Genomic DNA, 26,826 nt, shown 5'->3' on the forward strand with positions numbered 1-26,826 from the left:
GATTTGAACTCCTATAACAAGAGGTTTTATAGTTATCACCATGACTCACATGTTTCACAGAAGACTTCTGAAAAACAGAGAGGTTAAGCAACTTACCCGTGTCACACAGACTGTGAGTTCCGGAGCCCAGAATCAAATACAGATTTCTTTTCCAATTCCAGGGCTAGTTTCATTGTAGCAGGACTCTCTTTTAACCCAGATAAATGAGCTGCTCTTCATAGCTATTTATAGATGCTAAGAAGATTTAAGATTCAAAGGAACAGGAAGAATCCAGCACGGTGGGCTAAGAAGTATGTGTACCATAGCTGCTCTTTGCATTCTTTTCTCTCCATCAGTCACTTGCCTGATGACATGCACAGGTGTGACAGCTGCCCAGGATTGTGAGAGAATTGCAAAAAAAATGCAAAAAAAAATGTTACATGGATGTAAAGGACTCCGATCATTGTCACCATCCTAAATGGCTCATTGGCTGTGGTGGTTTATGACCATGGTAGACAATGGGATAGGCTGTGGGTCACTGGGCACTTCATTCTACCATGTTTTTAAAGGGCCTACTGTGTGCAAGGCAGTGTTCTGGGTTTCGAGGATAGAGTGCTCAATGAAAATGAAAAGTGCTCAATGCTTAATTGAGTGCTCAATGAAAAATCTTGCCTACCATCCCCTAGCGCTTACTGTTTAGGCCTCTGTAAGGAGACAGAACATGGAGTGACATAAGCAAGTAAAATATACGATGATTTAAGAGTATTCAGTCCTGTGCATCAGTTTCCAGAATGACAGTGAGGGGAGCACAGCAGACCCTTAAACCAGGGAAATTATCATTTGATTGTGAACATTATTTTAAAAAATAAGATACAACTATTTAAGGTTTCTGAAAATTATCCCAAGGGCATGTAGCAAATGCAGAAATATCTATTCAAGAAAAGCTACTAAATCTTGGTAAGAAGAGTGAGTCTGTGGCATGTGAATCACGACCCACCCCTCTCCTAATGCCCTTATCGCGATCACAGATCGTTGTGATGGATGCTCACTTCGGGAGTATGCAGCCAAGAACATGGAGTTCCTTATTCACCTAGCTCTCAGTCTAGGGCTATGATTTCACCCTGGGAGGGGCACTTTAGAGATTGGGAACACCCTGCCCCTGCAAAGAAGCCCTACCTTAGATCAAACCGTGGAGCAATTTGTGCCCCAGGCTATTGTCAAAAATGGTAGAACAATCAGCTAGCAATTAGTGGAGGCTAACAGCTGGGTGTGATACCATAAATACAAATCAGCCAGGTGCTCAGAGAGAAGGTACTCATGCCCTCTGAGTAGCAATAGCAGAGGCTGCACACTGCAGAGGAAAGAGACTTCACTCAACTTGTCTAGCTAGTCACCAAACAAATAAACAATAACATCAAGCTCCAGAAAAGGGAGGGAGGGGGGTCAGTATCCAGAATTGCTTCAATATGTTATCTAAAATGTTCTGTTTTCAACAAAATATCATGAGTCATTAAAAAAGAAACAACAACAACAACAACAGAAAACTCTGGCCCTTACACAGGGAAAAAGTAAGCAAAAGAAATGACAGATTTATCTGCAATTATGAATATGTGCAAAGAACTATAGGGAACTATGTCTAGAGAACTAAAGGAAACCATTAGGATGATCCATCATCCAATAGAGAATATCAATGAAGAGAAGTTATTTTTAAAAAGTAATTATTTGAAAAAATGGAAATTTTGGAGTTGAAAAATGTAATTGAAATGAAAAATTCGCTAGAGGGGCTCAACAGCAGATTTAATCTGGAGGAAGAAAGAAACTGAAAACTTGAAAGTAGATCAATCAAGATGATGCAGTCTGAGGAATAGGAAGAAAAAGAAAAATGAACAGTTTTTTAAAGATAATTTAATTTTTTCCAGTGTTATTGAGAAATAAATGACATACATCCCTATATAACGTTTAAGGTGCACAGTGTGATGGTTTGCTTAACTGAATGAGTGTTTGAGAGCTATGGCATGGTATTACGCACACCAATATATGTGTGATGGGATTAGCTAAAGAGAGAAGAAAGAGCAGGAAAACAATACTTGAAGAAATAATAGTGGAAACTTCCAAATCTGATGAAAAAATACTAGTCTACACATCCAAGAAGCTAATGCAACCCAAGTAGGTAAATTTAAGAAGATCTGTACTCACTACCTTGAGGCACATCACAGTCAGAATGTGAAAAGATAATGAGAAAATCTTGAAAGCAGCAGGGGAAAACAACTTATCGCAAATAAGGGAACTCTCATAGGATTAAGAGCGGATTCTTACGTCTCGGCAAAGAGATTGATACTCCCTTTAAATGTTAAATAGAATTACCCTATGTCCCAGCAATTCTTTTTTTAGATTTTTATTTATTTATGTGACAGAGAGATAGAGAGCACAGGTAGGAAGAGGGAGAGGGAGAAGGGCCCTCCACTGAGCAGGAAGCCTGATATGGGACTCGATCCCAGGATGCTGGGATCATGACCTGAGCCAAAGGCAGATGCTTAACCAGCTGAGCCACCAAGGCGCCCTTGTCCCAGCAATTCTGTTCTTTGATATATGCCCAAGAAAAGTGGAACATGCACCTTCAAAAAAAACTCTACACAAATGGTCCCCATAGCACTATTGTTAATAGTAAAAAGCGTGGAAACAACCCAAACATCCATCAGTTGATGAAGTGGTGAAGAAAATGTAAATCTGTAGGAATTTTATTCAACAGTAAAAAGGAATGAAGCTGTGGTACATGCTACATACAACATGATGATGAACCTTGAAAATATTACACTAAGTGAAAGAAACAAATTACCAAAGTTCACATATTATATGATTCCATTTATAAGAAATGCTCAGAATAGGCAAATCTGTAGAAGAGAGAATATATCAGTGTCTGCTTGGGGCTGGAATAGTGGGACAAATGGGGAGTGATTATTCCTGGCTAAGGCATGAAGGGTTGGTGAAAGTGTTTTAAAATTAGATCGTGATAATGGTTGCGTAAGTCTGTGAGTATACTAAAATCTATCAAATTATACACTTTAAGTGGGTGACTGTATGATATGTAAATTGTATTTCAATAAAACTTGTTTTAAAGAGTGCCAAGTGCTAAGGAAAAAGAAAGTAGGGTAAAGGTTTGGCAGTATTAGCAAGGTGGGAGGGAAGACAATCTGGGATAGGAGACTGAGGCTTCACTGCAATGACATTTTTAAGACTAGAAAAGGTGAGAAAGTGAGCCATGCTACTATCCATGGAAGGAACCTTTCAGACAGAGAGAGGAGCCAGTGCAAAGACCTGGAAGATGGGTCTGGTGTGTGTGAGGACTAGTGTCTGTGTGACATCAAGGAAGAGAGGAGCTGGAGATGGTCCCACAGAAGTAATGGGGCCTCATATTCAGGGGCCTCACTCTGAGATGAGCAGTGTTGGTGCATTTTGACACACTATTTATTTTCAGAGAATCACTATGGTTGCAATTTTGTGAATAGACTGAAGGGGGGAGGCAGAGAGAGGCAAGGGTGGATGGTGGCTTGCATCTCCAACCAGAAGGGAGATGACATGGCTTGGAGCAGGGGGAGAAGGGTGGGGATAATGGCCACATGTTCGGTTCTGCAGGAACTTTGAAGGTAAAGCCAACAGACAAGTCAAGGATTACAAAATGTGCAGTAAAAGGGGTCAGAGAGTAAATATATTAGGCTTTTCAGGTCATACAATCTCTGTTGGAACTACTCAGCTTTGCTGTTGAAATGTGGATGTGGCCGTAGACATGCATAAAGGAATAATTATCATTGTGTTCTAGTACCAGTGTATCGGCAAAAATGTGAAACAATAGACTTGACCAATGGGACGTGGTCTGCCAGTTCCTGGGTTAGATATCAGGGCAAGAGGAGGAAACGAGTGAAGGGTAGCTCAGAGGTGTTGTTCTCAACCATTGGAAGGATGGAGTTACCATTAACTGTGAGAGTGAATCTTACCAGCAGAGCAGATCTGTGAGGACTGATCTCTTGGTAAATCTGAGAAGTCTTCAGACACCCAGATTTGTAAGCCTTGAGTTTGAGGAAAGGCTGGTCTGAGGTGGAATTGGAGACCCTAGACCAGATCCAGGAAGTGTGTGTATATAGAGAAGAGCAGGGGTCTGACGACGGAGCCCGGGGTTATGCCAGTCTTTAGCTGTTGGGTAGATTAGGAGAGCCAGCAAAAGGACCCGAGAAAGTGCAGCCACGAGATAGAAGGGAAACCAGGAGAAGGTGACATCACGGAGTGAAGCTGAGAAAATGCTTCAGAGAGAGTAAATAGGTCTTTTCCTTCCCCACTCACAAAATCATGTTGGTATGCAAATGAGCAGAGAAATGTTCTTACAGAAGAATCCTGAATTCCTTCTAATTTCCAGACAAGAAAATTATTGTCAGACTTTTTTATTCATTTAACAAACATTCATGAGCTGTCAGGCCACCAGGCGCTCTGCTAGATGCTTGGAACAGGACACAGGCCCCCAAAGGCACAGCCCCTGCCCTCAGAGAGCATGCAGTGTCTTTGGAGAGAGATATTAATCAGGTATTTCATTAATATTGACCAAGGATGGGTGCAGCTCCATCAAACACAGTAAGAGTTCTAAAGGAAAAGAGTTATCTAAGGAAGCAGTACTGTGAGTTTTCTACAAAAGAATTGATCTTTTGATCAAATGAGCACTTGGGTGGCTCAGCCAGTGAAGCACTTGACTCCTAATTATGGCTCAAGTCTTGATCTCAAGGTCATGAGTCCAAGCCCCACACTGGGCTCCATCCTGGCATGGAGCCTACTTAAAAAAAAAAAAAGAAAAGAAAAAGAAGAATTGATCTAATTTGGAGGGCCAGGGAACCTTCCATATTTTTCTTTGTTTTTAATAATAAATGATTTCCAACGTATCACATCCTGACTGGGACACACCTGACTTTTGAGAGGACGTTTGAGAACCTCTGAACCCAAGGAAGAAATGCAGGCTCTGTCCTCAAAGCCAGGACCAAAACCTCAGCTGTGGGACCTGGTGCCATTCTTGATCCTCTTTGAAAGTCATTGTCCTCATGGGTACAACAGTGGATAGTAAGAGCCACAGTGCGAGTTGACGGTAAGGACTAAATGAGACAAAGTGTATAGAACACCTGGCACGGAGGTCCTTCCCATTCCTTGAGAAAAACAGTATATCATTTTGTACATCTGTGACATGTTATCTTCCAAGATAATTTTCCCAAGACAGGTCTTCGCTGCAAGCTGAATGTGTTCTGAGGCAGCGAGTTTTTCAGCTTTTTTTTCCAGGGTATCTTCCATCTTGCCAACATTCCCTCCCCGGAGAAGCATGGGGAGCTCTAGTGCCCACATTTAGGAAGTGCTGGAAAACCGAAGCATCCCTGTGCAACTCTTGGTCGTTGTTCTCGTCCTTTATACCGAGAAAATTCAGGTTTCCCTCAGCTGTTTAATGAAAATGAGTACCTCCAAAAAGCTGCTGTAATAAAAGTACAGATTTCTCTCTCTAAAACAAAAGCGGTATTTTCTAGCACATCGTGTCAGTTTAACAGTATTTTCATGGAAATGTGCGGTGGTAAGCATGTTTAAATCATTGATGCAGTTTCTAATCTTTTTGGGGGGAGGGAGCAAAATCTGTAACAGTCTTTCATTTGGATTTGCCCATGCTAGCCTGTCCACATTTCTCCTTTTAATTAATATAATTAAAAAAGGATAAGAGGCTGTGGTAGAATTTTGCGCATTAGATTATCAGGATCAAGAATAATTAAAATGTCTGAGATGAGGCACATTCCTAAAATGGCGGAAAAGAGAAAGGAAGGCCTTTTGGGTGGGGGGGAGATTTAAAGTGTGGCAGATTATATTTCACAAGATTTAGAAATGTGTCCGTAGTGTGAGAAACATTCATGATGTGAAGTCTTTTTTTTTTTTTTTTTAAGATTTTGTTTATTCATTTGAGAGAGAATCAGAGAGCGAGCATGAAGGGGAGGGTCGGAGGGAGAAACTGACCCCCACCCCTACCCCTGCTGAGCAGGAAGCCCAAATCAGGACTCGATCCCGGGACTCCAGGATCATGACCTCAGCTGAAGACAGTCGCTCAACCAACTAAGCCACCCAGGCGCCCTGTGACATGGAGTCTAAAACAAATAGGCAAGAAAGAAGGGGTGCTTGGGGTGGGTCACTCCCTATGTCTGTCAAGAATTTTATAATTTATGTTCGCACCTCTCATTCTTGCTCCCTTGTCTGTAAACCAAGTGGGGAGTAACATTACACTAACTCTGTGCTGGGCACTCTTCGAAGTACTTTGTATCACCCGTTAACTCAGCTCATCTTCTTGGCACTCCTGGTAGATAGATGTTTCTCTCCATTTTATAGATGGGAAGACTGAGGCTTAGAGAAGATGAGTGGCTGTTTTTGCCAAGTCGCATAGGAGATCATAAGGCCGACGTGAAATTCAGGTCTTTCTGTTGCAGGAGGCAGATGTTTTATTGTAAGTCCTAATTGGAAAAGTGGATAGAAAATGTTGAGGGGAATCTCCCTGGAGTATTTCTTTTTTGTGAAGGTGCCTTATTTATCTTTACCTGCACCCTGTGAGCCCTTATGTGTCTTACCTGCCTTCCAGAAACCTCACCGGTTTATTTTCCTCATGGTTGTATGGGTTCAAGGTTGTTGCTTGAGAGTTATTACAAATCAAGAATGTGGATTTTTTCTTGTCATTTTTCTTTTTAGAGCAAATGAGCGAAGCAGATGCATCCTTGATGTCTAGCATTCATTTAGAACTATCATCATCTTTTGATGTTCGACATCCCATTGTTTTAAGACATGATGGCTTTAGTATACTGTGTTAATGCATTTACATGGCCAAAATTAAAATGGACAGCTGTGGTTAAGTGTTATCAGGGTTCCCCAGGATCTCTTATTTTCCCTGCCTCCCGGGCATGTACTCCCCAGCCACCTTGCAGCTGGATGAGGTCATGGGACAAGGTCTTCGCTAGAAGTGATCTCATTTGCCTCCAGGCTAAATCACCTAACTGCATCTCCAGAGGTTAGGTGTCAAGACCACAGAAACACCAGAGGGAAGCTGACTGGATCCCGGAGTCCCTGCAGAACCCCTGCCCCTCCAGCCAGCTTGGCATGAGTGTGAAATCAGTTCTTGTGGTTAAACTGCTGAGACTACAATTGTCTGTTACTGCACCAGAGTCCAGCCTGTCCCAGCTAATGCAACAATTGCCAGCCACCTCAGCCCCATTTTTTTAAATGTACTAGATTTTGAAATTTAAGGATCATTTAAAACTATATAAAACTGTGCGTTTGTGTGTGTGTACACGTATATATATGTACACACACACACATGGACGCACACATATATATGTATGCATAAAGTTTTTGAAGAATATTCTTTAAAATTATATATAGTGTGTATAGAATATGTATTATACATACTATATATGTAATTATAAATTATAATAAAATTATAAACTATAAGCACACATAAAATATGTATATTCTGCTCATACATACTTCTTTCTTAATAAGATAAACTTAAATGAACTTTTGATCTTTGTTAGGTACATGCTTTGAAACTTTGGTAATATCCCTTATGGCAATTAGGATTTCACAGTAACAGGGCCAGGAGGTATTAATCTAAACTAGCTAGGACTGGTGCTATCCTTCTCTCTCTCTCTTTCTCTTTCTTTTCTTCTTCTTCTTCTTTTTTTTTTTTTTTAAGAGAGAGAGTGGGAGAGGGGCAGAGGGAGAGAGAGAATCCCAAGCAGGCTTGGAGCCTGTGCTCAGCACAGAGCCCGATATGGGGCACGATCTCATAACCCTGAGACCATGACCTGAGCCAAAATCAAGAGTCAGACGCATAACCTCCTGCACCACAGGTGCCCCTACTTTCTCCTTTTCAAGTGTCCCTGAGACCAAGTCCCTGCCGTTGCTCTGCGTGACCAATGCCAGTTCCTACCATCGCAGTATTCAAAAGTCTTCCTTGAGTCCGAGCGAGGTCCCTCTTTAGTTCATTTCAAATCCATTTCGTCTTATTTTATACCTCCAGAAATGGAGGTAAGAGACTGTTCCTTAGGAGTGCCCTCCACAGAGCCCTTCATCTTGGGGGCCGCAGTCCCCCTGCCGTTTCAGCGAGCCACCAGCAGTGATTCGCTGACCCTCCCCTCTACTCCTCTAACAAGATTTTGACGGATGCTGGCTAGAATGTAAAGCCGATTTGATTTTCCTCAATGTCAGGAGCTCCTCTCGTCAGCCCCCACCAGAGTCCCGTCGGTGTCGTTCCGCTGTCCTGTGCCCTTACAGATGCATCCTTAATTCTGCGTGGGTGCTAACACTTTCCCCTCATATCTGTGCTCTTAGTCCTGCCTGCAACACCTTCTCTGGCAGCTCACATTTGACCTTGGCAATTACAGCCGACTTTACCTTTAAGGCTTGTGGATGTTGGGTCATGCTGGGTAAAGCTTCCCCCTGCCACCCCCATAAAATTGTTTTCTCATTCCAGGATAAAAGAAAGATTTTTTTTTTTTTTTGACCTTCAACAGAACTCAGATCATACTTTTCCTGATTTCTGATCACCTCTGCCACCGTGAATCTAGTCACCTGCGTGTCTCTACCTATACACGGTATGCACTTCAGCCACTTATATGAATATCTTACTTTCTGTCTAAATAGAAAGTTCTGAAGGTCAGCACTTGTGTCCTTGTCTCAACAAGTGTCCTGAATTTCACAGATTCCCCAATAAATACTTGATTGTCTCATAGGTATTCCTTGTTTTCCCTGCCACCCCCTGCCAAGAAGTTTGCTGTCATAACTGTGGAATTTCACTCTGTTTTTGTAAAAGAACAGTGTGAGGTTTGTCCCCATTTACCAGGTCTCTGAAATTTCCAAGCAGCTGGGGTCTCATCTTGTCTGACACCTTGCAGTGTATTTTGGAAAAATCCTGAGTAGGGTGGTGTCCGGGATGAAAATGCTTGTCATGAGGTATTACTGATCTGTGGGCTTTATTACTGTATTAATCTGTACAAGGATAATGCATGGATCTCCAGGTTCCCCATCACTAAGCTGTGCTCATGGAGCACACGCTGTCACAAGGACCTCAGCAACGTGCTTTTGCACCATCCCCCTCCTAACTGTGGTTAGACCTTTGAGAACCCCGCACTTGTTCTATCCTGACGTGCATCACACTTGCTCTAATTGCTTGCTTAATTGTCTTCCCCTCTCACTTCTGAGCTTTTTAAAGGCAGGACTCATGTCCATCTTGGTCACCAGGATGTCCCTGAGGCCTAACCCAGTGACTGACAAATAGTAGGAGCTCATTTAATGAGTTCAGGGTTACAGGAATGAATGAAGTGTCCGCGCTTCCCAGGAGCCTAGTTGTCTTGCCCTCTTGTGCAGCTTCAGCGGGGGAGGTCTCTAGTGCCTGTTGGTCATTTTGACTGCTTATTTCCCTCATTTCATGCCCCTTGCAAATGTCTTTTGTTCGATGTGAAGGGCACATCAGTAGCGCGCCCGCGTTAGGTGGAACTTTGAGTTATACCCCGGAAGTGGGGATGATTTTGCTGTCTCCATGGACCTACTTCCTCCTGTTTTTTTACTTTGTCTAGTCCATTAACTCATCAGTGCCAAAGTTACCAGTGAAGGCATCATTACATCCAGGTACCAAGAGCTCATGTTAACTTAACGTTTGATGTGTGCTCAGTGCTCGGTGCTCAGTGCTCAATGCTCAGTGCTCAGTACTCAGTGCTCAGTGCCCAATGCTCAGTACTCAGTGCTCAGTGCTCAATGCTCAGTGCTCAGTACTCAGTGCTCAATGCTCAGTACTCAGTGCTCAGTACTCAGTGCTCAGTGCTCAGTGCTTCGTTCTGAGGGTCATTTGATTCTCTAAACAGCCCTGCAAAGGAAGACACTGTTCTTGTCCCTCCTGTTACAGATGAAAACCTCTGGCCCCAAATCATCCAGTTAGTAAATGTCAGAGCCAGGGTCCATCCGTCCCCAGGCCATCCTTTCCAGACCCTGTGTTCTGTTGTTAACTCTCATGAAGTTGGTAGTCCTGGGCCACCTTTCCTCTTTGCTGCTTCGCTGTTCATCACTTGTGAATTGCTTCTCGAGATTCTCATATGATCATAAGGCTGCCAGAGAGTAGCAGGCCCATCTTCAGGTGAAGAAACTGGGACAGGGGCATGGAAAGTCGAAATGACTTCTCCATGGCCACACCAGAGTAGGGTGCCTCCTCGCCATTGGTGGCCCCAAAATGTTGTATTTGCTCATCTCTTCCTTGAAGGAAATTGAGGTCTAGGGGGACCATCCACTTCCCCGCCTGCTCTGAGCTCTGCATGATGGACACCTAAAGTGGAGTGGGACTCATTTGTTCCTATTCTGTTTCAGTTAGTGCCAAGTCAGACCAGGTCCCATGATTTTCACCATGAAACGTCTTCTCTGAACCGAAGAGAAGCATTCTGAAAGAAGTTATAGGGCATTATTAATACAATTACATATAACAAAAGAATAATTTAACTTCCCCACATCTAACAAAGAAATTCATTTGAAGCTTCAGGAACTCCCGCTGGAAGGGCAGAGCTCATCAGAGTGGGTTCCTCAGGTGGGGGAGTGTGGGCAAGGAGCCGTGCTGGCTGCTTTGTCCTGGGGACCGCTTCCATGCATGATGGGATAAACTTATCTCCCCACTTCCCCGACCCCTCCCTCAGCCTCCACCTAAGGAACCCCCAGCACTTCCTTATCACAAGCACACCGGCGAGGATATCAACTGGCACTTGCCTCTCACAGCATAGACAGGCAGAACTGAAAGAACATTTGATTTTAAACCAGAAGATGAGGTGACCATGTAAATAGTCAAAAGGATAGAAACAATGACCATTCTCGTGGAAAGAAGGCCTTGGTGATTTTTTTTCTCTGACTTCTTCCAAAATGTCAGAAATCACAGTTATTTATGGAGTGTGACATTGTATCAGTCCTCACTGCGTTGCATTCAATACTTGGCCCTGATCTCACTAGAATGAGCTAGGAGAGAGCAGATGCTGTGTCTATACCTAGTCCCTAGAATAGTGCATGGCACAGAGTAGATGCTCAGCAGATATTTCTTGAATGAAGGGAAGTTACAGATGAAGAAATTGAAGACCCCAGGAGTTACTAGTTACTAGTTATTGGTAGCTAGTCGCCAGTAACTAGTTACTAGTAACTAGTCCAAGGTCCAAGGTCAGTAGTCCAAGGTCACCTCACTTGCAGAAATGAAAGGATTCAAACCCAGGACTCCCAGGCTCTGTAGATTCCTTCTTGGTGATGGCTTGGATAGGCCTCTGTTGGAGCAGTGAATGGGATGTTAGAGACCCAAAGGTGTTTAACAAAGCTACAGTCTGAGATGCAGGAAATACAGGTTCTGGCCTACCCTTGCTGAATTCCCAGCCTGGCTGTAGGAAGAAAAACCCATTCTCTACTCAAAGCTTCGGTTTTGTAATCTGTAAAATGCAGAAATGGAAGAAGTGCTCTTTAAGAGTCCCAGGGTCCTCAGATACCCCTGAGCTGATTTATGCTTTGTCATCTCTTATACTCAGGAGGAGCTAGGGTCAGGGCCAGAGGGAGGCAATGACTAATTCATCACCCAAGCACCTGAGGAAAATAGTCTTGTGTTTTATTTCCGGCATGCACAAAAATTCAAGGATGACGTAGTCTCCGACCAACAAACACCCAGAAATGAAAGTTAAAGAGACAAAACAAAGTACAGGCATTTGAAGACTCCATACATTTTGGGAGTGGGGGAGGAAAAAACGAGCTTGGATTCCACTCCAGGGTTGATGCAACATATAATCTAAAACAGGCGCTCAGGTTGATAACTGTGCCCAGATACGATCCCAGGCACACAAGAGCACAACCTTTAAAAAGAAAAAAGAAAAAGAAAAGAAAATAGGCGTATATCTTTAAAGCCTGTCTTCTTACGTGTGATATTTTTGTACTCCTTCGGGAGGAGGGTGCAGACCTAGGGCCTTCGTATCCAGAGAAGGCTTTTCCCCCCACCCCTCCCTGGCTTGGGGATTATTGATTGGGAAGGCGAGGCTAATTTACATGTAAATAAATCTCGGTGCTGGGCAGCGGGACGGGACGTCCAGATGCCGTGACTGACTTGCTGACGTCACGGCTTCATTAGCATGCGGAGGATGCGGGCACTGCAACAGCGACTTCTCCGGCACCACCAGCCTCTCCAACCACAGTTATTATTATTATTTTTTTTTTGGCCGAGCTGCACAGTTCGTGGTTCGGCGTCTTGGGCTCCTCGACCAGCTGACTGGTTGCCCCGGGTCTGGCTCGGGATCAGTTGGTGACGCTGAAGCTGGGGTCTGTGACTTCCTGCGGATTGAGAGGCTGGGTTCGCAGGAAGGCAGTCGGATCCAGAGGAAGGGTAGAAGTCACACTTTTTTTCCCCCCTTGTGCGGTGGGTGCCCAGCAGGGTCTCCATCCAGCAGTGCTGTTTTCCACCAGCGCATGCAGAGCCGCTCCGCCTGGAGCCTGCCTCTGGCTTCGGGAAGGGTCTAGATTTTAAGAAGGGTTTCCAGAAGAAGATGCTTTGGCTGCCTGTGGTCCTGCTTGCGTTCTTAGAAGCCAGACCTGGGGAGAAAGTGAACTGTGGCAACTGACAAGCTCAGAGGGTCTGGTGGAAGCTTCCCCCACCCCTGAAACTGGGCATTTTATCCTCCCTGGAGGTAGGTAAGAAATTTGTTCTAATCCACATATTAAAAAAAAAAAAAAACTGTGTATTTTCTAGGGAGGCTGAGAAAGCTGCATATAAATGCTTTGCATGGAAGAGAGGTTATCAGAGCTCCATTATCTTAGGCAAGTGATATTTTTAGTGGTCCTCTGGTACCTTTTACCTTTTCTGTGCTGATTAGAAAGCTCACTTGCAAAGTGACATATCACAGCTGTAGGGAGTCCTGAAGAAACGCTTCTGTCGTCTTCATGCTCTAGAAGCAGCAGTTCTGTAAAAAGAAGTGCAGCTAGCTTTAAAAAATAATCGTAAAGGGGAGAGGGTTTAAAAACCAAACACCTGCTTGTTTTCATGCCCAGCAGTCTCTTCTGCTCAGGATGTCAGAAACCATTAGAGGGTCTGGGGAAGGAGGACTTTGCTGAGACTTCCAGGGAAAGAAATGATGCTCAAATAATTTAGGTTTAATTTTAGCCAGCGCTTTCATGTTAGCAATGGTGACGGAGCTCCCGACTATGCCTGCACTACCGGGCTGAAACACATGACTCAGTGTATTCTCTACATTGGGTTTTTGGAGGAGTGCTCCTTGTTAGTGCTCCGTCTCATTCTTGGTTTCCGCAAAACCTATCAGAGCATTACTAATCCGCCACGGAGGTCTTGCGATGAAATCCAGATCTTTAATCCCATTATTCTTTGTTGTGCGGTCTTAGAATATGCTGGGGTCCGGGGGGACTTGTACGAACCCTCAATAAGCCGGGCCGGGCCAAATCACACCAGGGTGAATGATCTGTACCAGGTGCGATGCCATCCGACGGCCCAAGCACGGCTCTTGCATAATTTAGGCACATGTATTATTTCCCCCTGCGAGAGAGTTCCGCTTCCAGGCCATGCATCCACGACCACAGTCAGGGGAGGGCTCCAGTGTGCTGTGAATATATCAGCACGGACTGCCGTGCACCAAAGCTAAAGCTTGCAAGGCTGCAATTTGCTTTGCTTGAACATCTCTTCCCGGCGACTGTTTTATAGCATCTTCATGAGACTCAAACTAAAGGAAGCAGCCTGGCCTCCTCGCTGGAGGCCGATTTGGCAGCTCTAACCCTGCTCCCCAGAAGGGTTATTGGCTGCTGATGGCTTTCACAGATGGGTCAGGATCCTCATCCCCCTGGGCTCCGGAGTCAGTCACAACTTTGACAGAATTACCATATTTTGGAAATTTGGATTTTAAGGGCTCCTTGAGTGCTTGTAAAGGTTTTTGCCTTTCCATCAGATGCTCTTTCCCCTCGGAAGTTCTTTTTTTTTTTTTTTTTTTTCCAAACATTAAAACATGTTGACTCAACTGGGCATTTCAGCCTCTAAATAGTCATGGGGCAGCCAGAAATAATAAAATAGTGTTGTTTGGAATGGCAGGCTTGTAAAGGCTCACGATGCAGTGTAGAGAAATAAACACATGTAGGAGGGAAGATGCGTTTGTAGAAGCCTAAAGAATGAGAAAGGAACTTGGAGGTTAGGCACCCTGTAATGACATGGACCGAGGGCTCCAACTCTGGGTTCCCCACAGCACTGAAGACACTGAGAGCTAGCTCCCTTTCTGAGGATTGACCCCGTCTGTGTAATGGGGAGACCAGTAGGACCTCTAGGCAGTGCAGTAGATATGATTTAATGAGATAGCATGAAAAGCACGGAGCACAGTGCTAGCCACCGGCACCTACTCAGTGAATTCTAGCCTTCCTTATTGCCATCCTTGTTTCCTTTTTACCACTACTGGTGTCAGCATTGTTGCTAAAAACAAGACGGTCCACCCGAAAAGCCATTTGTCTGCAAAGAGGTGTTCCTGGCGGCAGAGGTGCCATCCGCAGTGACTATAATGTCCACATCCATTCCCACTCAAGGGAACCTTCCACCCATTGACCATCAAGTGCAGCATCGAGGGCTCCCACGTTTTGTAGAACTCAGAGTGACCGGATGGTGCCACAGAAATCGTTCAGCACTAGCCGCGGCTCAGGCATGCCGCAAGAAGGTCTCCTGCTTTGGCAGCTGACGAGTCACATGCAGAAAGCTGTGGGATCCAAATTGGAATTGAGGCATTTCTGGATTCCTCTTCCCATTTCTCTTCAGTTCCAACTTCGCATGTGAGATGCAGTCCTTTTCTTTCTTCTGCTCAGGGCGGACACTTTGCTTTTTTTTTTTTTCCTCCATCCGGAGAGGCCTTTGGATGGTTGGGTCCTCAAAAGCCCCAGGGCTGAGTGTGTGTCCCCGTGTGGGTGACTCCAGCATGGAGATGCGCCATGAAGAAAGGAATAGGCTGTGTGTGGTCTCCGCTGACGTGCTAGGTCTTTTCCAGACTTGTGAGTTCACGCCTCGTACCAATGAGTGCCCTTTAGTCACTCAGTCTGACAGCTTTCTCCCTTTCTTCTCAACATCTTTCTTTTACATTTTGGTGGAGTTCCGACGTAGGGTTTGAAGGACAAATGAGAAGGGACCAAAGGAGCCAGAGGAGTCTTGCAGAAAATTTTTTCCTTAGGAGACTCAGAACTGGGAGTTGCTAACTCTCGGTTTCTGTGGGTTTTCAGTCAAGTTGTGTTTTGCTTAGAGAATTGTACGTATACCTTGACAGAAGCCCACTTCCATTATTTCCTGCTGGTGTAGGGGATCTTGAGAGAGTTGCCTAACCTCTCTGAACTTTGGTTTCCTTATGTAAAAATTGGAAATCAGTTCCCCTGGACATATAGCATGACTGTGAAATGGTGGCCATGATGTTCTTGACCAATTCTTGGTACCTACTAGGTATTGGGCTCTTTTTCTTTCTGGTGCCAATAATGTTCATATTTCACATTTAGTCCCAACCTATGCGCACCAGGAGGTTGGAGTTTAAATAGTCATTTGACGGAGGAAACTAAGGCCACAGAGGGAAAAGCCCTTACCTTACATGACACACTGGTGATGAAGCTTGGGACCTAGCAGAATATTGCTTCTACGAGACATCGATTCCAGAGGCTCAGAGTTGGAACAGAGCTTTTAGCCACCCCACGGCACTATTTTCCTTGAACTAGCAGCAATGTCTCTCTTCAGAAGCCTCAAGACATGGTCTTCTCTCATCTCTGTTGTTTTCAAGCACACCCCAGCGAAAATGTTCTGTCCCTCAGACAGGATCGTGGCTTTCATTTGGCTGAGGACTTTTCTTTTGTGTCTGCAGGCCCATGAAAACCATTCTTTCTTCCCTCTCTCCCTGACTGTTGTCCTTAAAAATCAGGTAATTGCTGGTAACTGCGAGCTGTGGTAAACTAAGAAGTTTTGGAGTGAGACACCGGGAAAATCTGTTTCCCTCATGGATGTTGATGACTGACACTTGCCACTTTGCTCTGGTCCCATCCTGTTAAGATTTTTTATGAAATATTCTTGTTTTTACGCCTTGTCCGTGTGTGTGTGTGTGTGTGTGTGTGTGCCTGCACGCGCGTGCATGTTTAGATGATGCAGAAAAGAAAATGTTGGATAAGATCAGGCTGAGTTTCCAGCAACCTAAGTCCTCCAAAATCTCACTGGGGCTTGGCCAGTTGAGTTGGGAGATTAGGTTTTCTTTTTCCTTTGGCCTGTTGTTTGAACAGCTCTTTGTTTGGAGTCTGAAGCCCGGAGGCTTGCTTGATTCGTTTATTTCCCTGGGGACAAGGCAGAGGGAGAAAGCAAGGAAGGGGGGGGGTGGTTTAGAGAGATGGAGGAGTTAAGTGGAGGGGAGGAGGGAAGCCAGAATGTGAAAGCAGCTGGGAGAAATTCAGAGCAATCTCCAATCCACCATGAAAGTGGAAAGCTGAAGGTTCCCTGTGGGTGAAGTTGCAACTCAGAGACAGGAGCCTCTGTTCTCCTTCAACTAGAAATTCCTCTCCCCATCTGTCCTACAGAATTCATAGTGCAGCCATTTTAAATCCTCAAACCTTCCTGGTGGCTAAACACACAGTGTGTTTTCCACCAGAACACCATGGACCATTATGAAAACAGCATTGATGAAAAAGAGCATGTTTTCAAGGATGATATGAACCTGCCTTTCCTTGGTGGGTGTACCTGGTAAACTTCCAGTACATGTTTGGCCATAAAGTCTGGAAAAATCAGGTGGCCATAAATTCTGGAAAAACCAAAGACTCAGATTTTCTGAGGGTCGACCCAGAAGAGGAGATAGGGCACTAGAAGGGACACAGAATGGAGAAGCATCCCTGGTTGGAAGTGGGAGCCTCAGGGAAGTTGGGGCTGGGAACTTCCTCCTGTGGGAAAGTGTTACCCTGAACCATGCTTCCTCAGAACAGCAGAGGGAACCTGGAAGAGGAAGGAAGGATGTGATTTCCGGTACCCCCCCTTTTTCCTGGTGCTGTCATTTGAGCTGCTACATATAAACCATCCCAAGACTCTGGAGGGATCACAGGCATCATTTACTCCTTGGAATATGGCACAGAGATGGAGCCCAGGTTGATGCCTTTGACTGTCTGGCACTCTGCACGCCTCACGCTAGATGGCCGACTTGTGTTGCCTCCATTCCTCTCACTCGGGGAGCGCCACTTGCCTCAGACCCCCCCCCCCGCTGGACACCTTAAAATCAAACCTTCCAAATGTCATCCAGCCCCATCCAGGGTTAAAAGTAACTAGGACAGGAATTCTTAGCATTTCATTTCGACTGGGCAGGATGCCATTTTTCCAGCTCTTTTCTTGGCATCCATTCATCAGTTGTGAGTCCTCCGAGATGCTTGTTCAGGAAAGTTCCAGAACTCAGCTGAAAAGCAGCCATACTTTCTGGGCTCACAGGGTCAGGTAGGTTTTCAGAGTAGCTGTTAGTGTACGTGTCAGTGTGTTTTGGGTGTCTGTGTATCTGTTTATAGTCTTTGCATCAGTGTTTGCATGGATGTATAGAAACAGTAGTGACTTTCAGAGATGGGTGTGCTAGCTGACCTATTAGGTGCTTTCTGTACCTTGCCTTATTAATTCTTGCAGCAATTATGCCGCTAGGGATTATCAGCTCTATTTCATACTAAGGAAACCAAGACTGCTAGAAGTTAAGTGACTTGGCCGAGGGTATGCAGACGGTAACAAGGAAAATTGGGATTCAGCCCCAGGGGAATCACCATCCAAACCCTGAGTCACGTCTGCCGTTCTCACTCTAACGTCCACTGTAAATGTTTTTTTTCTTTACTTTCTAGATCATTTCTGTGGCTCTCTCCTTTGAGAAACGTCTCATTATGCAGACCTCAAAATCTTTTCTGTTAATCTGTTGATAAGATTAGAAGGACCATGGGAGAGAATTTGCCAGGTCTGAAACAGAACACAGTGGCGTCTTCAACTCTGGTTTTGAACATGGCTTTTAGAATGGAAGGGAGATTGGTTGGAAAGTTAGTTAAGGCACAGTGAGGTGAAGGGTAAAAGCTAGAGGCCAGTGGAGGCAGCCCTTGGGTGGACAAGGGGCGGCGTGGGAAGTTCTGCCGCGTGGAAGTTGTAGGTGAATGTGGCCAAACCCATTTGGAGCGCGGAGAGAGGGGCCATGCCCCTTAGTTCTTGACTCTGTGTGGCATCCACATCAGGTTCTAACTAAAATGTGTGTGTTTCCCTTTCTGAGCTTCTGTTCTTTCATCCCTAAAATGAAGGTCCCGAATCAAATAATCTATAAGTTCTCTTCCAGCACGGACCTTGATGAGTGTGAACTTTGAGAATGAACTCAGCCTTGTCGGTGGAGACGTGCCGTTTACGCCGTCGGCGCCTCTGGCGCAGAGAACTAAAAGGTCAGGTTTTCTATCGGGACCTGACCCCTCTGTGTTGTGAATATGTGCGGCAAGATGAGAAGCAGTAGCTCTCCAGAGAATGACTCGGAGCTTCCCAGAGAAACATCTGACCTTTGGCAGTTTCACGCCAGGGAAGAGGGAGCGCGTGCCTCTCGTCCGTGTGTTGGTGTTGCTTATTCACCCCTGGAAGCCCTCCAGGGCTGTTACGTATGCGAGCATCCCACCGGGTACCAGAGATGAAGGCTGCTCCGGCTGAACGTGTGGACACCTTGGGTTGTTGCTAAAATTCAGACTCAGCCTCTCTAACGTGCTCCCCAATGGTGCCAGCGCTGTTCCCTCTTACCCACCTTTCCGATCAGCATCGGGTGCCGTACAGGAAAGAAAATTGAACCAAATTCGGAAATCCCAGGTTCTAATCCCAATTATATCATTCCTTATCTGAACGAACCTCAAAGAGATCACTTAGCTCCTCAAAGTTTCTCCTACAGAGTTATAAACCTAATTACTAAGTAGCATCGAATGTCAGGTGTTGTGCGCGTTCTTGCGTGTGCTCTACCTTAGTCTGCCTTGGTAGGAAGAGCAGGGTTACCCAACTACATGTTTCTTGTGATTTAGGACATGGCAGCCATGTAAATTATTATCCTGAACATGAGTTCCTGCTGAATTTGTTCTTCAAGTGGAAGTCATAAGAGGTTGATTGCAAACAGCCTCTGACTTTGTCATCTGTCACCTCACTGGAGGTGACACTCACCTCACTCATCTGTCACCTCACCAGGCTGCCATCTGTCAGAATAAGCAGATGTCCGGTTTCTTCTCTCACTCCTCCCTGTTATTCTCCAGAGGCTTCTATCTGACTGATAGTAGCAGTCTTCTTCAGGTGACAGAATTATTCTCACGTGAATGTATGCCCATGTCTGAATTCCATTCTTAGAAGCATCCTGACTATAGAGTTAGCGTGACAAAGACCGGGCACCTGCATCAGCAGGCCCCAGTACCCCTGGCCCATCGCAGACCTCCCTGATGAAACCCTCCAATCCGTTCACCACATCCCAACAGAATCTTGGACTCGTTCTCACCCCAGCATGCCACGCGGCCTGGACCCATCCGTTAGTCCAAGTGATTTAACCTGCCCACAATGTCAACCCTTAAAAATTCCCTGAAGGTTGAGTCTCTTTTCTGTTTGATAAATCTGGATTAAACATCTAATTGCTGGGGCACCTGGGTGGCTCAGTGGGTGAAGGCCTCTGCCTTCAGCTGGGGTCATGATCCCGGGGTCCTGGGATCGAGCCCCAAATCGGGGGTTCTCTGCTCTGTGGGGAGTCTGCTTCCTCCTCTCTCTGTGCCTTGCATCTCTGCCTGCTTGTGATCTCTGTCTGTCAAATAATTAAAAAACAAAAAACAAAAACCCACCTAATTGCTTAGGCATGCAACAAAGACATTCTGTTTTCCACCTTCTTGTTTTATTCTTTCCTCTGCAAAGTGGACAACCTGCAGGCCTACTGAAAGTCTGAGTTCGCTGAATTTTTAGTTAATTAAACTTTTCATAGAGTTTCTCTCCTTTTTCTGGGATATGCATCCTGCTGTTCTGATTAATTTGGTGAGCGTTGTTAAGGTTCCTGTTACTTTTCATCACCAGTGAACGCAGAGTCTTTCTCCAGCTTCCCTGCTAGGATGCTCCCGGAGGAATACCCGCGTTACCATGACCTGCTTTCTGTAGACATCCCCGGGGCAGTTCAGCTGTCGGGTAGGTGACCCTGAGGAGGAAATGGCTGCTTTTGGCTCAGCAACTGCACCGTGCTCAGCTATAGCCCTCCCCCTGACAGCTTATCCATCAAGAATCTGTAGTCCGTTTAAATGACCGCTTAAGTTTCCTCCTTGCGTTTGAGTTCATCATGTCAGAAGTCCCTGGAAGGCCTGTCTAGACTAGGTGCTTGCCACCTAGTCTACACTCGGAAACACCTGCCATGTTAGGAAGTGGGTGAAAATGCAAAGCAAAGAATTCATGTATTCCTCTCCCAACGATGCAAGCTCGGGTTCCTGCTGGAATGGCTTCCGAAAGATGAGTAGGTGGAAAGCAACCTAAGCACGGGGCCGGACTGATCAGACTGGCTTAAACCTGCTTTCCCTGCCCTTTGTCCCCTGGGCTGCCTGACCTGCTGCCTAAATACCACTGGGTTTTGCCCTGGCTGTGCTTAGAAGTTGTTTTAAATTCTGTACCATTGAATTGCTAAGGTTTGGTTTCCCAAGTCATAACCATGATATCATTTGCTATTTTGAATGTTTAAAACAGAGTGAGAAATAGAACATCTACAGCATGCAAGGCGTTGTCTCTGGCCCTATGGGGACCACAGAGAAGGCCTTTTACACTCAACCAGTTCTTGAAACCAGGTGTTTTTTTGTTTTTTCATTTTTTTTTAAGATTTTTTTTTTAAGTTTTTTAAAAAAATTTTTATATTTGACAGAGAGAGAGAGCAAGCGAGATCACAAGCAGGCGGAGAGGCAGGCAGAGAGAGAGGAGGAAGCAGGCTCCCTGCTGAGCAGAAAGCCCCATGTGGGGCTCCATCCCAGGACTCTGAGATCATGGCCTGAGCAGAGAAGGCAGAGGGTTAACCCGCTGAGCTATCCAGGTGCCCCGAAACCAGGTGTTTTAAACTTGGAATCCAGGAGTACCAAAAGACCAGCAAAGATGGATGAACTTTTTAAAATTAAATGCAACAATTTCTGTGAATGTATATATGTGGGTGGGGTTTTGGTGTTGTTTTGTTTTGTTTTAGTGGTGTGGGGGGTTTGTGGGTTTTGTTTTGTTTGGGTGGGGGGACCTCCGCCTTCATCAGATTCCTAAAGATATAAACTAACCCAGAAGATAAGGACAGCTAAACTAGAGGGTAGAATGTTGTAACCTCATCCAGGAAAATCTCTAAAAGGTTACTAAGTGACTAGAAAGAACTACCCTCTTGCTCTGGGGGAGGAAGCACACCACTTTTCTGCATGGTTACCCAGGAGCTAATGTTAAGCGCTGTGGAACTAGAAGGAGAATTACCTGGATCTGTTTCATTTTACAGATGGGTAAATTGAGGTCTGTAGTCTCAGGTGCCAAGGCCATGGCAGTCTCTGTTTCTTCTGTGTTTCAGAGACTTTTTAGTATTCATTTAACACTTTACCAATTTTTTGAACATTTGCTTTGGGTTAGGTGAGGGATTCTCAGTCTCTCAGTATAGTCCAGGCGTTCTTTCAAAAACTTGACATTTGCAATACACTTAGCAGAATTAAATTACTCTCTAGTTATGGTTCAGTTCTCAGTCATCCTCAACAACAAATACTTTCTTCTCTGCTCTTACCTTCTTCTTTGCCTAACTTTCATTTAATCCAGGAAAAAGGCAGTCTTTCTTTGGTATGGTTTTGATGACATACTCCTGATCGTGTGAATAGCAGACTCACACTCTACATTTCTGGCATCACTGAAACAATATACATTTTCAGTTATTGCAAAAAATAAGTATAAAGAAAAGAAAATTTTATGCAGCGATCATAGTCTTGTGTATGACCCTAAAGGGATCAGAGCCTTCTGGTTGAGAAATGTCCAGCTAGATTCTGGGCTGGGCATTAAAGATTCAAAATTTTAAAGAACTATACCTATAGAGTGCTTATTGTTCTAGATAACGGGATAAACTCCTTGACTTTGTAGAAATACAGTATAGTGGGAAAAGCGTAATGGACACATTGACAGGTAAGACAGTTTCTGAGTGTGACAAATGTTAAGAAAAAAAATTGAAGGGTAATAGAGTAGTGAGTGAATGAGAAGCAGAAGTGGGCTACTTTCTGGAGCGTCCTTGGTGGAAGTGACTCTGAGTGACATGAATGATGAAGGGTAGGCCAGCTCATAAAGCGTGCGGGGAAGGGTGTTCCAGGCATTGGAAAAGCCACTGCAAAGATCCAAAGAGAAGGATGGCCTTGGCAAGTGTAGAGGACAAATTAAAGGTCGGTGTGGCTAAGGTGCAGTAGACTACATGGAGAGTGGGACAAAATAACGTTGGAGAGAGAGGAAGGGGGCAGATTACACTGGATCTTGTGGCCAAGGTTAAGGAGAGTGTGTATTTTATTCTGACTGCATTGAGAACCAGCAGTTGAAGCAGGAGACTTGAATGTCGTCTCCCTTGTTTTAAAAACAAACAGCTGGTGGAAAATAGATTTTAGAAGGGCCGGGCTGGAAGCAGAGAATTAGGAAAGTAGGCTGTTACAGTAGTCGAGGCAGGAGGTCATCGTGAACTGGACTATGAGAGTAAAGGCAGGAACAATGAGAAGAGCTAAGGGAGAAATGACCAAGATTCGTCCATGCACCAAGGTAGTCGGACCCATTGTTCAGGATGACAACTGCACCAAAAGGGTGTGGGTGTGGCGATTTCCAGTAGGCTTTGGGGGGTGGGGTATGGGCAGGGGACATGCTCTTCAACCATCACCTTGTCAAAATCTGAATACAACAAGTTCTTAAGTATTTTCCAACCCTTATTCCTGTAGACCATGTGAATTCAATTCATCAAGGGCTTCTTTCCAATAAAATATGAAACTAGGAAATGTTATTTTCTTTCTATATACTCCCCCCACCCCGTCCTTTCATTGCTGCAGAATGAGGAAACTAATTGTGGCTCAGAACAAAACCGCAAAAACCGTTCCATAGGTCCAGTTTCCATCGAGGGAAAGTCAGCGTCTTTCCTTTTTTGCCTAGCCCCCATGGTGGGAAACCCTGAGAAATTTGTTTTGTTTTGTTTTGTTTTCCCTTGGACTTGACTGAAGCCAGGTCTCTCCTGAAAAGAACGTCTTTCCCTATTGTGTCTGACTCAATGTGAGTCCAGGGGCTTTACTTCCAGCTTCAGTATTTGGTAAATACCCAGTTTCTTGATGTTCTCATTTTCCAAATCTGCTGGGGTTGTCTTGAGCCCTTGGCCTCATTCACTGAGGAACCTGGATTTCTGGGAAGTTTCTGCCTCAAGCCCTTCAGCACGGATATTAAAGGGCCCCTGTCAAGTTTTGAAGGGTGTGACCATTGCCAGAATCCCCACAAGCCAAGCCCCTGAGGGAAGCTGTTGCCAGCTGGCCCCCCGCCATACCAGAAATGGCTGGATTTCAGTGGTTCTCTGTGTATGGAGCTGGCTGAGTTCCCCTGGATGAAAGGCAGCCTAATATAAACTGAAAATGTTATTAATAAGCAGCCACTTAAGAATTTCCTATGACTTGCCAGTGATTTGGGGGCCTCTATGTGAGCAGGGAGAAAAGCACAACTTGTTTTACATGGATTAGGGGACCGGGGCCGTCAGTCTGAAAGGGCATCAAAAAGGCATTCAGGTGTTTGGTGAAGGGCTCTGGAGTCCAGCAGATCTTGGTTTGCAGTCCTGTTTTCATCACCTCCTGGCTGTGGGAGCTGGGGTGAGTTCCAGAAATGCTCCGAGCCTTGGTTTTCCCATCTCTAAAATGAGAATGAGAACGATAATTTCCATCCCGTACTGTGCTTTGAAGACCGAATAAGGAAATGTGGAAAGTGCTTAGTGTAGAGCCCAGCATACAATCAAGATATTTTCTTGAAAAGAAAAGTTGGGGTGCCTGGGTGGCTCAGTCAGCTGAGCGTCTGACTCTTGGTTTCAGCTCAGGTCGTGGTCTCAGGGTCATGAGATTAAGGGCCTACCTACCCCCTACCTCTCCATCACCCCTGCTGGTCCAGACTCTGAATTCAGTGGAGAATCTACTAGAAATTCTATCTCTCCCTCTGCCCCTTCCCCCTCAACATATGTGCTTACTCTTGCCCTCTCAAATAAATTAATTAATTAAAAAAAAAAAAAAAAGAAAGAAAAGTTGGGAAAATCAAACCCTAGAAATGGAACAAATGGGCTTTACCTCCCTTGCTCAGGAAAGAAAAAAGTATTTGGGATTCTGGACACTCACAACCATAGCATTTGGTGTCTCTGAGCTTCACTTTATTTATCTCTAAAAGGACAATTATAGCCCTTGCTGTTCTCGTTAACCTTGTAGAGTTTCATAAAGGTAATTCAGTGGGTTCCTAGGAGTGAAAATGGATGGTATTCTCTAAAATGTTTGATTAGGCCCGGGGTCAATAATTCAATATGTAACCTGTTCTACCTTATTGTATTTTGGTTAGAAAAGAAGGTCATTTGTGTGACCTTGAAATATTAAAAGCATGCTAAAGATAAGTAATCCTTGGGTAAGGATTGTAATCGAGTTACTTGCTTAGTCCAGCACACCTTTCAGTATATAGTAGGTGTTCAATAAAGACTTAAGGAAAGGACTTCTTTGCTCCCAGTTTTCCATTGATCTATTTTCTGTCCTAACCGGAATACACTAGTTGGGTCTAGAGTAACTTCTAGAGAATAGGAACTATGACTGCTTTTACTTGTTTTATTTGCCATCCTTCCGTATAGAATAGGGTGTGACATAGTGGTAGACAGTCAGCTTTTGCTACCTGATGTGTGCTGTGTATATATGCACCATCTGATCCTAGCAGCAGGTCAATGAAGTAGTGGTTAGGATTTGAACCCAAGTCAGCATGCCTCCAGAATCTAAGATCTTAATCCACTGTACTATATACTGCCTTTAAGTACCTAGGCAATATTTAATGCCTTAGATCTTGTTGTCCTGAGATTAGCCAACTTCTTCTACAATCAGCAGATGGCATGGAAGATGAAGGCAAACAAAGAGATATTTTGTGGAATCTTCCAGTCCTTGCCTTGAAGTTTGGAGGCAAGTGTTAGAATTCAGTTTGCAGTTACTTCTTCAAAAACTATTCTCCTGAAGGATTTATCTGGAAAGGAAACGCTCTCAGAACTTACTCTGCTCAATGACCAACGAAGCAAAACATATGTGTCATAAAATCACAGATAGCGTGTGGACAAAGTGAAGCTGAAGAATTCTTCCAGAAAGAGTAACCATTCTGTCTACCTCGGTTTATTCTTCGCAGAGCCGTGGGTCTGACAGGCAGCTAAGGAAATCAGAGCTTCTCTAGATACCCATAGCCCTTCCTGGGGATGCAGTGATGCAGGTAGCAGCGTTGCCATGGAGACAACATCCATGGCCAGGCTCTTCTCCTCTGAGGGCTCACTGTGTGTACTCATTATGATGCTGAATTAGCTAGCTGTGTGTTTGGTAGGCAGATTCTTCACTGGCCAGGGAACATTTTTACAACAAAGTCAACACTCCTTCACATGGACTGTTATGTGTAATTTCTCTACCTGCCCTCTTGCCGCCATCTTTGACTCCTCTCCATATCTTGATGGCACCTTCTTCTCTCCCACCTCCATGTCTTTCATTCACCTGTTGGGAATATTCCTTCCTTCTCTTTTTGCTTAGTATCCTCCTACTTGGCAACCTTTAGGTCCAGCTTTCCCAAAAGAGCCCTCCCTGACTCTTTGGTAACCAGAAACTCTCTGTAGCACAGTGCCTGGCACATGGTAGGTTTTCTGTTAGTAACTCTCCTAACAGGAAAGCCACAGAAAATGACTTTCTAGTTGGTTTGTTTTCAAACTTATGATTTTGAAAACCTGCAGTGTTACATAGTTGTTTCCAGAACAGGACAGTGAACGTCCATATATTTTTCTAGATTTCTCTGTTGTTAACATTCTGCCACATTTGTTACATGTTGTCTCTCTCTCTCCCCACACATGCATATATATTTTTAATATTCTAGCTTACCCATGTGAAAATAAGCGACAGACATCCCTGATTATATTTCAGCATCTGTCTCCTTGAAACAAGGACATTCTCCTCAGTGTCCCCCCCCCAAAGGACTCTTCACTTTGATATCTGTGGTTTAGCTCTTTGTGTTTATATCTTTGTGTCCCAGTCAGACAGGCCTCTTGGTTTTGTTGTTGTTGTTTTGTTTTGTTTTAATCCCTCACAATACCTCCTGGGATGTATAGTACATAGATGTTCAGTGAATTATTGTTTAATAAATGAAGCTGCCTGCAGCGAACGTTGTTGGTATTCCCTTCTTCCCCCTTGGCACTCACCAGCTTGGTTGATTGGGCTCCTCTCTGAGGAGTGTTTCAAACCATCTTCCACAGCTCCTCAGCTGAAATGGGTCACCATTGTCCAACGCTGCAGCCTGTCCCTTACCTTATGTTGGCATCCTTCCCTTCGCCCAATTCCCTTTTCGATTTCCCTGTCAGGACTTTCTGGGGATCAACCCCTATGATTCTTTACACTCAGATACCTCCTGAGGCTCTGATTCTGGGGACTATTGACACGTCATAGTCCTAAATCAAAGTACGGTAAGAGAGGTTCCAAAGAAGAGAGGTCATGCAGGAGGCTGATCGCTCAAAGGGAATGTGTTTCTCCTGCTCGGAAATTACAAGATAA

At 44.7% G+C, this 26,826-nt stretch overlaps 1 protein-coding gene across 4 annotated transcripts in view; it reads left to right on the forward strand.

The window, feature by feature from the left end:
• PRICKLE2 (prickle planar cell polarity protein 2) overlaps nucleotides 1–26,826 on the forward strand; it is a 322,178-nt gene that overhangs the window by 194,249 nt on the left and 101,103 nt on the right. The window contains exon 1 of one of the 4 annotated variants that reach the window (XM_044253233.1): nucleotides 11,977–12,717. The exons of 2 other annotated variants lie outside the window; for them this stretch is intronic. The gene's annotated coding sequence lies outside the window, so the exon portion shown is untranslated. Of the gene's footprint in view, nucleotides 1–11,976; nucleotides 12,718–26,826 lie in introns of those variants that run through there. One more of the 4 variants, XM_044253231.1, reaches the window with a different exon arrangement.

Source organism: Neovison vison, chromosome 6 (genome assembly GCF_020171115.1).
Source record: "Neovison vison isolate M4711 chromosome 6, ASM_NN_V1, whole genome shotgun sequence".
NCBI classification, from domain to species: domain Eukaryota; kingdom Metazoa; phylum Chordata; class Mammalia; order Carnivora; family Mustelidae; genus Neogale; species Neogale vison.